Source organism: Lissotriton helveticus, chromosome 8 (genome assembly GCF_964261635.1).
Source record: "Lissotriton helveticus chromosome 8, aLisHel1.1, whole genome shotgun sequence".
Classification (NCBI taxonomy): Eukaryota; Metazoa; Chordata; class Amphibia; order Caudata; family Salamandridae; genus Lissotriton; species Lissotriton helveticus.
Window position 1 is genome coordinate 86,113,418 of NC_136069.1, and position 10,555 is coordinate 86,123,972.

General features: G+C 47.6%; 1 pseudogene; it reads right to left on the reverse strand.

The window, feature by feature from the left end:
- Window positions 1–335: 335 nt before the first annotated feature.
- On the reverse strand, window positions 336–461 carry LOC144774443 (5S ribosomal RNA; annotated as a pseudogene).
- Between the last annotated feature and the right edge of the window lie 10,094 nt (window positions 462–10,555).

A 10,555-nucleotide genomic window follows, 5' to 3' on the forward strand; every position in this document is an offset into this window, starting at 1 on the left:
TAAAAGTGATGCAAGGGCTCATAAATGAGCCCCATGGTGGTTTGTGACGTGGCTGGGGGAGCGAGCGAGTGGGAGGGATGGAGCATATGAATGAGAAGTGAGGCAGAGGGCGCGCTGGCGAAGCTTCACGCTTGAATGGCTCACATGCATTGGGGAGAATCCGCAATTCAAAACCTCTTTGTAGGATTTGCTGGTAGCCCTCTATATGTCTCGACAGCTGCAATGCGCAAGCACATTGGTAGGTCGAGACCTAAAAACTGAAGTGCCATTAGCGAGAAAGGTTGTGTGCAATTGTGCGATAGAGGAGCACCCTCTGGTGTCAGAGAGAAGCAAAATGCCTACAGCTCCTGGTATTCCCAGGCGGTCTCCCATCCAAATACCAAGTACTAACCAGACCCGACCCTGCTTAGCTTCCGAGATTGGACGAGATCGGGCGCATTCAGGTTGGTATGGCCGTAGGCACGAGAGGCTGCCGGTCCAGGCCTTTTATGCAGACGCAGCCCGCATGGTGTCGTCACCAGACTACTTTCAAGTACATTTGCACATTTCCCTTGAACACCTGCCCTCCCTTTCAAATGTCCTGCACAGATCCAAGCACAGCCCTCACTCGCACTTGCTTATTTGACACTTTGGCACCGACTGGGGCCGCCCTTCTTAAGGGGCCGGCACTAGCAGCAGCAAGCGCTAGCCTTGCTTCTAAGGCACTCTGCTCGGGCCACTTCTCTACATGCCCCCGGGGGCTGCAGAGACTCCCGCTCAGCAGCTGATGCTCACCCCAACTCTGGGGAGGCAACTTCTTCACCCTCAAGTACTGGCTGCTGCAAATCTACTATTGTGTTTTTTTTTTTTTTTAAATCAAGGACAGGGACCTCATATGCAAATAATGTCTATGCCCCACCCCTCTGTGCCTGCGTGTAGAAGAGCGAGTGAGGCGAGGGTCCGAGAAGTGCCTGGGTCCAGGGCCCTTAATGTCACCGGCCCGGCCCTCTGCCTCAGCGGCCCCCTGCTCCCGGCCTGCCTCGGACAGCCTAGAGAGGGGGGGCCCAGAATCGGGGCCAGAGCAGCCCGTCAGCAGCAGCAGCTTGCAGCAGCTCCTCAGCCTTAGCTGGGGGTCCTCTGTCCTGTCTTAGGGCAGTTTTCGAGGTTAAAGTTAAGGGCCATGCATATTGTAAATCCCATGCCGGTTTCTTTGTAAATAAAATGTTTTTTAAAAAGTAGAGTAGGAGAGCAGAATATATATATATATTACAACAAGCCGAAATGCATCCGCCCTGTTACTAGGTTGTTTTAGCATTAAAAAGGTACTTCCCTCTTCTCCTCGCCTGCGGCCTCTTTTCTTGCCCTTGGAGAAATCTATTGACATTGTTAGCGTTGCAGCCAGCATCGCGCTGCGAAGAGGCCCCCGCACTACAAGCTGGCCCCAGTCACGCTGGTCTTTCTGCTTCTGTGGAAATCTTTAAACCCAAGTGATTGGGAGGACTGGGGCCCACCTTCGGACTCGGCACATGACGAGGCAGTGTTGAAGTGATTTCGCCCCACGCCGGGTGGGCTGGACTTCCGGACCTGCCCCTGCCACATTTCAATGCCGGGACCTTGTGGTTGGTGCGGTTTGGGGAGACGAGGGGATGCCAGCTATGTTATTGATGGTGTGACATTGGCCTGTGAAACATCCATTACCCCCGTTTGTGCAGTATATCGTCCCACAGGATTCTGGGACTTGCAGTGTTGGCGCATGGGGCGTCCTACAAAGAACTCACAGCCGCTACGATCCTTTGCTGTTCGGGGGGGGCGGAGCCTGTTTGTCACCTGGCAGGAGCGGAGTTGGTATTTATACCGGTAGACTACGTCCGCACCCTGCTGCAACCTTCCGGCGCTGAAGAGGCTTTACAACAAGCCGAAATGCATCCGCCCTGTTACTAGGTTGTTTTAGCATTAAAAAGGTACTTCCCTCTTCTCCCCGCCTGCGGCCTCTTTTCTTGCCCTTGGAGAAATCTATTGACATATCTCCAAGGGCAAGAAAAGAGGCCGCAGGCGGGGAGAAGAGGGAAGTACCTTTTTAATGCTAAAACAACCTAGTAACAGGGCGGATGTATTTCTACATATACTACTATTATAAAGAGAGAACACACACCTTTGAGCCAGGTAAACTTGGGAACCACAGCGCCAATCAAAACACCCAATACATCATAGGAAACGTCAGGGTAAGCAGATGGACATAGGTGATATACCATAAAAAAATATACCTTAGAAGGGAAAAGTACGTTCTTTCAGAAAGTAGTCACTTGGAAGTAGAGCCATGTCTGAGGTGGGCGTGTGCGTTTAATGTGTGCTGACATCACAATCACAGGTCTGCCATGTTAGTAAAGTAGTAAAGTGCTCGGAGAGCGGACAGGAGCGTGGCCAGAAGCAGGCAGGACCGGAGCGCCGAACCGACAGACTACGGAGTCCGACATGCCAAAAGCGGACAGGAGCGTGGGCAGAAGCGGGCAGGAGCACCAAACCGACACATATGGAGTCAGGACAGGAGCATGGGCAGAAGCGGCCAGGAGCAACGAAACGAGCGTGGGCAGAAGCGGCCAGGAGCAAGGAAAAAACACCCTGCGCACGTGAGGCTGGTGAGTACGCTCTGCTGCTCCCACTGCTAGCCGCTCTGCTGCGCGTCTCCTGCAGCGGTGCTGCCCCAGCCCCCTTCTGTCCCGACGTTGTCCGGGTATGAATTGCTGCCGGCCAGTAGTATATTGTTTTGTAGGATTTTTTATCTGTGACAGGCCTGTGAAACGCTCCGATTCACAGTGCACTGCTGATGCACTTAAGAGTGCGCGTTCAGTAGTGTGTGAACTCGAGTTTCCCTACTTTATTTTTCCTTGCAATATTATATAGAGCAAACTCGACAACATGGCATGAGCACAATTTACATTACAGAAGAACACATTCATTTGTGGTAGGCACGGGGAGACTAAGCATGGGCGGATCTAGCGGATCTCGCGTACGCGAAATTGCGGATTTACGGATTCGCAATCCGCGAAGATACGCGAACTCTCGCGGATTTGCGGATTTTCCCGTTTTTTGTGTTGGCGAGCGTTCGCGCCGATTTTGGGACAATTTCGCAATTGCGAACTTACTTTTCGGCACGCAACGGCCGCGACTATGTTGTTTCTACGTCTGGTTTATCATCACAGGTTCACAGCACCCTCTGTTTCACCACTGCCACCCTCTGGGACACCCATGCCACCCTCTGGTACATCCTCACTGCCACCCATTAGGTTTGTTTATCACTGTAGTTTATGGGGGGTGAAAAAAGCAAGCACACCTCCCCTACTTCAACTGCCATGAATTAATTGGGGGTTGATTAATGTGTCAGTTATTTAGAAAGTTCCAGTCTGGCTGGCACCTGCTTCCTTCCTTATCTGTAATTTGCTTTCTGTTGCAGCGAAATTTTTTTCACAGGACCTTTATGGTCTACTTGTAGCTATTCTATGAGCCTGCTGTTTGGGTCATAGCAGGGTCATAGAATAGTTGCAAACTCTGGAGGGGCCCCTCAGGAAGCACTACAGTGAATGTTACAAATGTTAAGTTTGAACTTTTGCACCTGCTCATTGCTTTCAGTTTAGCAAAAATCGTTTTTTCTGCAATTTCGCGCATTTTTTGGGGCGCGAATCCGTGCGAGATCGATTTCGGGAGCCGCGAATGCTTGCGAATACACAATTTTTTTTTTTGCGACGTGTATGTTCGCGTGCTTTTGCGCGTGTTCGTGAGGCGCTTGTAGCTATACGTTTGCCAAGTTACCCTAGCGGTCGTACACGGGCGCGGCCATCTTGTTTGCGTGACGTAATTCTGTTTCCGGCCGCTATGTGTAATCTCGCAAAGTGTGCTGCTCGCTAGTACAATTTCGCTCGTGCTCGCGAGGAAAATCTCGCGCGAACTTACCCACGCGGTCGTGAACGGGCGCGGCCATCTTGTTTCTCATTCATTGCTATGGTTCTGGGCATGCTTTCTGTATCCTCTCTGAATCTCTGCCATCCTTTGCTTGTTTGAAGTTTATTTAATCTATTTTACTTATTATCTATCCCTCTATTTTTCTAGCTGTATATTTTTGTGTTTTCTGCTACTTTTAGTTACTTTTAAACTACTTTTTTAAACTCTTTTCTTTTCTTCTTCACTATTCTATTTCTTCTTTATCATTTAAGTTTATTTCTGCCCAGACCATGGTAAAGGGAGCCGGGAAGCACCCTGAGAAGGGGAAGGGTCCCGCACCCCGTGCCCGGCTCCCGTGCGGGCGTTTGAGGGGGGAGAAAGTGGTGCCGCGGGAGATCTTCAGCGCGGAGGAGGTGCCGCACTCATCTTCCACGTCCAGCGCCGCCTCCCCAAGACGATCCTGGGAGGCGGCAAGATCGCAACTGGCTATGGCATCCGGGAGCGCCGGAAGCGGTGGGAGAAGGTGTGCCGGGCCATGTATAAGCTCTCTGGGCTCCGGCGCACATATAACCAGGCCACCCACCGCTGGACCAATGTCATGGACCGGGAACGGGACTTGCTGGACGCGCTCGGCGTAGAGGTCCCCGGGCTTGGTGAGTAGAAGTAGCTATTCATCACTACTCTGTTTTATCCGGCTCTGTTATTTGCAAATCTTTGTTCTTTACCAAGATTAATAATGCCGCCGATTACATTGTAGGTAAATTATATTTCAAAATCTTCTATGCATTTCAGGTGCACTGCTCTCCTTCTCAGTAGCCTTGCTTGCTACTATGCTTATTTGTTTTGTACATTGTGTTCATTTCATTGGCCTGAGAAATTATGTATGAGTGTAGTGTAAAGATAAGAACTGCGTAATGCTAGACACTAAGGGTCATATTTTCAATTACCGGCGCATCCCTGCAAAGTAGCAGGGATGCGGCAGTAATTGTGTGCCATGCCACCACCACCCATTGGCCCAAAACGTCACAGAAGCCTTACGCATCTGTGCCGTAAAGGTGGCGCATTGCTGGAGTTGCGTGCCAATGATGGCGCAGCTCCAGCAATGCTCTGGGGTACCCTATCTCCCCAATGCTGCATCAAGCCGTACTTCGGCTTCAAGCGCGCAGGGTTTGACTCATGCATCACTGTCTTAAAAGTGACTGATTGACATCTTGTAGATTTCCCTCAGCCACTTTTAGGATTCGTCCCTGCGCAGGTACGCCCTCCCTTGCGCTGGAACGCCCCCTGATGGCGCAGGGCTTTACAACGTGATGCATCGCCCATAATTTTTTTTTTAATATATACGCCGCACCAACACCATGGCGAGTCTTTTGTTCTGCCGCTGCGTCACAAAAGTCACGCAACAATGGAGGAAAATGAGCCGCAAGGGACTTCTAAATCAGCCCCAACAGACTGAAGTCCAGTCCTTCCTTTAGACACATGGCTATAAGAAGAAATAGTGGTGGTGGTGGGTGGATTGATAGTTTGAGTATTCACTGATCTGCAAGCAGGATGGACTTTGTCTGTCACTTCGCGTGCTGCGGACTGCTGCCTGCAGTGCCAGGCCTAGGCAAACCTCTTTAGTAGTCTGTTTATTGAGTTACATAGGAACTTTCTAAGTCAACGGTCCGCAAATCAGGCAATACGAATAACGTAGTATACCACATGAGATAGATCCCGTGGAATAGTTGTCTATCTATTTGCTATTTCTCCAAAAAATGTTGTTATTGTTCTTTTGAAATGGTTGATTTGGTTGACAAATCTCATCCATGTTTTCTGGTCTTTCTTTCTTTCATGTTGTACATCAGCTCCCCCCAAGGGCAAGAGGACACAGGAGCAGGAGGGTGCTGTTCAGGATGCAGGCCAGGATCGAGCAGGCGAGGGCTCCTTTGCTGGCCCCAGTAAGTTTTAATTGTAATAAAGAGTACCTATTTTTTCCTAGCGTTCCTCATTAGATTTTTCTAAATCGTCTTGATCTTCTTGTAGACTGGATATAAATTCTTATCCTGGCTCTAATATGACTCCCTGTGGTATTACTAGATTATTCTTATTAGTCTGTCTGTGTAGCTAACTAAGATTGGACATTTGGCAATTCCATTGGACTCCCATTCTATTCAGCAATAGCTCTATGCACTGTCTCCTTACTGACTAGATAGTGTGGCAGAGTCATTCAGCTCCCGAAGTCACCGATGATTGATCCCCAATGATCTCTAGATTATCGTACGCAGGACAAGAGAGTACGGAGTCACAGCACAGTCAAGAAGTGTCAGAGGCACTCATGCTTGCAAAAATTCCAAAACCTTTAGCTCATCCACTCTAGTCTGGAGGACCAAAAACCACAGAGTCGATTTAAGTTTAAAAGCTTTATTAAAAGTAAACACATTTATTAAAATCTACTTTGTCATAAAACTATTTAACTGAAAACGGAAAAGTGGTTAGTGCTGCTGACGATTAATTGGACACATTTCTTGTGGTCGAGCCGAGCTCTCACCTGGTTTGAACTTGATCCTGGTCGTGTTCTTAGGAGTCAAGCTTCTGTCTGTTAGGAGAAAAAGTGGTGCGTGTTAAAAATAAAAAGCAAGCATTCATCAGTTGTGCATAAAAGTGCAGCAAGACAACAGCCTTCCCTGGAAAAAGGGACATTTTTACTTTAGAATAGACAGTCACAAATTATTACATTGTATTCTGTTTTTTTAACATTTCTCCTAGACCAAATATTATATAGTAGTGAGTGGTGTATTCTAAAATTCTTAAATGTACTTTGTAGGTGTAACATCTGGTGACGGGGCCAGCGCGGAGGTGGTGGTGTTGGGCGAGGACTCGGAGGACTCTGGGGAGGAGGCGGTGCAAGAGCCGGCGGACGGTCCTGTGGGGGTTCAAACGGTGGTGGCGGAAACAGGTAAGCTATATATTCCTTACTTATTGAGATTGAAGACTGCATAGTGTGCTTTCTGCACGGGTGTATTACAAATCAACCAGGTAGTAGCCTCCTCGAAATGTACTTCGACTTAGCTGTGAAGTTTTTGGTGAGAAGAATCCCAATAAGTTCTTAGACGAACGTGATGGATGGGATGAACGAAAAGCAAAAGAAGGGTGTAAGTAAGTGGGACGCGAAATTGTATGATGGCTGGCAAAGAAGAACGATATGTGTTTGCTTGGCCCCCGAGGTGGCTGGGAAGGAAAGAATATGGTATGGTGCATGGCTGGGTCAATGATGAAGCAAGGATGGGTGGAAGGACCGCAGCCTGGGTGGGTGAAACAGAAACTGTATGTGTGCGTATACTTTGAATGAATGGATGCCTGGAGCATGGTATTCTCTGACTCTTAGATAGCACATGTGTATCTAGAGAGAGTAGATGGTCGCTGGATGAACTAAGTCTTACCTTGAAGAGCATGTACCACCGCACCCGCACGTCCGTTCCAGTGCAGGGAAGGCAAGGAAAAGAAATTGTAAATGTGTCCAATACTACCATGAATAGTAGCAGTACTTTGTATTGCGACTGCAATCACAGCATATATCTGGTTATCACGGTGGACACTCCGTACCTCTCTTAATAACTTTAGTTTACTTGTAGTACGTCATTCATATGTGGGTGTATCACTGTTCACTCAATATTAAGCAAAGCACCTAAAGTCATCCCATATGTCATCAAATACGTCCCATGTGAAGTGATAGATAATCAAATTAGTTAGCTTCTTCATTTTCCTTTTCTAGTACTCATTTGCACTGTAGGGTGAAAGGTAAATTAATTAAGCAGTAGCCCTTGTAACAGAGTATTCTCAGTGCCACCCGTAATAGAAAAGTAATAGCTTCACCACCTGCATGTACTGGACCGGTACAGTAACGCAAGTCTGTCTCACTCATCATGGTGTGCAACTGTTTTTCTCGGGTGCAAGTTCACTGTGCTGTCATTCTGCCGGCTTGCATAAGATAACGTACCAATTTTCCTAAACAAGAGAGAAGAAGAATAAGACTGGTGTACTGTCATAGTCGACTGTAATGGAAGTCCATAGTGGTCGTAGAATTTGTTCATTAAACTACCACTAATGTTAGAGCAAGGATGCAGAAGTGGGAGGTTACATAGATACTGTCCTCAATAGTTATGTACTGTGCTTTCAATTTGCTACTTGTACTGTGACCCAACTTTCGGCTCAATCACTTTGTGTTATTAATGCTAAGGAGCATTGGTTACAGACTATGTCTTTCTTTCTTCATATAGTTGCTCCTTCCAAATCAACATCACGGAGGGAGCAGGCTAGAATGGCCCGGCAACGGAGGCTGGATGCCACTGTCGCCGAATATCGGCGGCTGGTGGCCCTGGAGGAGGAGGAGGATACGCAGTCGACCGGTGCAACAACAACATCCTCGACTGGGACCGCTGCATCCTCCTCCGTGACCCCACGGGACGCCAGCATGCGCAGTGCTCCAGCGGGACCGAGCCGGGCTAACAAAGCCAACCGCCAACGCCAAGCAACAGAAAGACCAGCTGCCCCCCACAGGAGCTGCAAGGCACGCCAACGCCGCCTAGGAGTCCGAATGTCCTACCTGGAGCAGGAGGTCCAGAACTATAAGAACTTGGTGAAGGGCCTCCGCTCCGAGCTTGCCACCCTCCGCAAGGAGTATGATGCCCATGCCGCAAAATGCACCAGCACCCTCCAGTAGTGGAGTGTCCCTTGCCCTTTTTTTATAGACTTTTGGGGGGTGGGATTTGGGAGTTGGGATCGTTTTGGGACTTTTCAAAGACAATCGTTGGGGTTAGGGTTGGGTCTTGAGGGAGATTATTTTGTTAGGGCTACATAAATATACATTTTTAAACTTTATCTGACCATACCTGTTTTTTACTGCTTTTCAGTCTGGTGGGTGGGGGACGGGGGTGTAACAGTAACTTTGTTTTCCTGAACAGTCGTAGGACTTTAGTAGTACAACCGTCAATCTCTCGTCTACTCCTAAATAATACTCCATTATACTACCTCCCACCAAACGCTTATCTTACCTGTAATTTGTGTTAGAAATTAGGGCTAGGCCCAGGGCTGGCTCCACGTGAAATGGGGATTAACGTTGGCAATCCTGGGCGGGTGAAATTTCCTCATTGCGGTGGTACTAGTGGTGTGACACAGTGGCAGTTGCATGCCTATGGAAAAAAAGAAAACAAAACCTTGTTTGTCCTTACTGTAGCATTACAACGGTTACGGTACGATTGAGAATATAGCAGGTGACAGTACACTAGAACAGTGCCATAATGTAGCCTAACAAATGGTAAAGTATTTGCTTGCAAGTATAACTAGTACTTGCGTTGAATTTATTTGACATTGGCTCCTACTACTAGAAGATATAGTACTGAAGCTGAGTAAGTCTAGAAGATATCCTCGTATTCCTTCACCAGCCTGTTGCTATGACCTTATCCTCCCCAGCAAGTGTGTGGAATTATTGATGTCATTTTAGTCAGACATCAAGCAAAACAACACAGCCCGGGGGAAGAGGGTTAGGCTTTGGAAAATGGATGGGAATGGGGGTTTCTTTTTGGGTAGGTTTTGTTGAGAGAAGAAAAAAAAAGCACAGCATAGACAAACAATAATTGAAGATAAAGACAATCTTTGGGTACAAACTAAAGCTAAGCACATGCAGTCACACTCATAGAATAAAACAATGGATACTGTATCTGTATTGCGTATGTTGAAGTTGTCCTGTTGAATTTGGTAAGTAAGTTGCATGCAGCAAACAATTCCTCTTATTGGCGGCACTCCTCCATTCCAGCTGACGCTTCGTCCATCAATGTTGGTGACCACTGACAGAAGACACCCTGTCCACTGCCTGCCTGGCGGATGTTGACTGAAACCCGGCCTGTAATTATTGAACGGAAAACAGGAAGTGCTATTACAATACCACTGATAAATAAATAAAAGGTATGTACGCTGTGTGGTTCAAAAAGTGACACTTTGATTTCCCTAATAGACAGTACAATATTTTTGAAATTGCGTGCTCTGTCTGAGTCACCTTTTTAAGGATAAATAAGTATGGCTAAAATATTATAGCGGATCTTTCCCCTCAAGGTAGGTGTACTGTAAACTGTGTTTTAGAACAAAATTTGACCTTCCCAGCAATGCTCCCACCAAGACCCTTACTAAAGCCAGTCGCAAAAATGTAGACGAACCCCAATCAGATCTCCAAAAACGATGCCTAGCAGAAAAATGGTGACAAAACGTACTTTGAAAGTAACAGTAGGCCCAAATACAGACTGTGGATTGTATTCAAACCACTTGCAAGCAAGCAAAAGTATCCATAGCCAGCATCGCTCCAACAGTGCTCTAAAACCCCAGAACTGCGTTGCAATAGAACCCCCCGAAACACATGCAATCCTGCTGCTAGGGCTAACCCTAACGAACCCTAACTTACAAAAAGTTCCAAAACTGGTGTTTCCGTATGGATTTTGTCCAAAACACTTCTATCCGGTATTAGACCTTCCCAGGAATGCCCCAGGCAAGACCAGCCAACCCACCCGCAAAAAACCACCCGACAACACCCCCAAACAGCGAAAAAGCGAAATCTCCTACTTACAATATCTCTCGGCCTTCGGTCCAAACGCGGCGCTGTGCAGCTAGG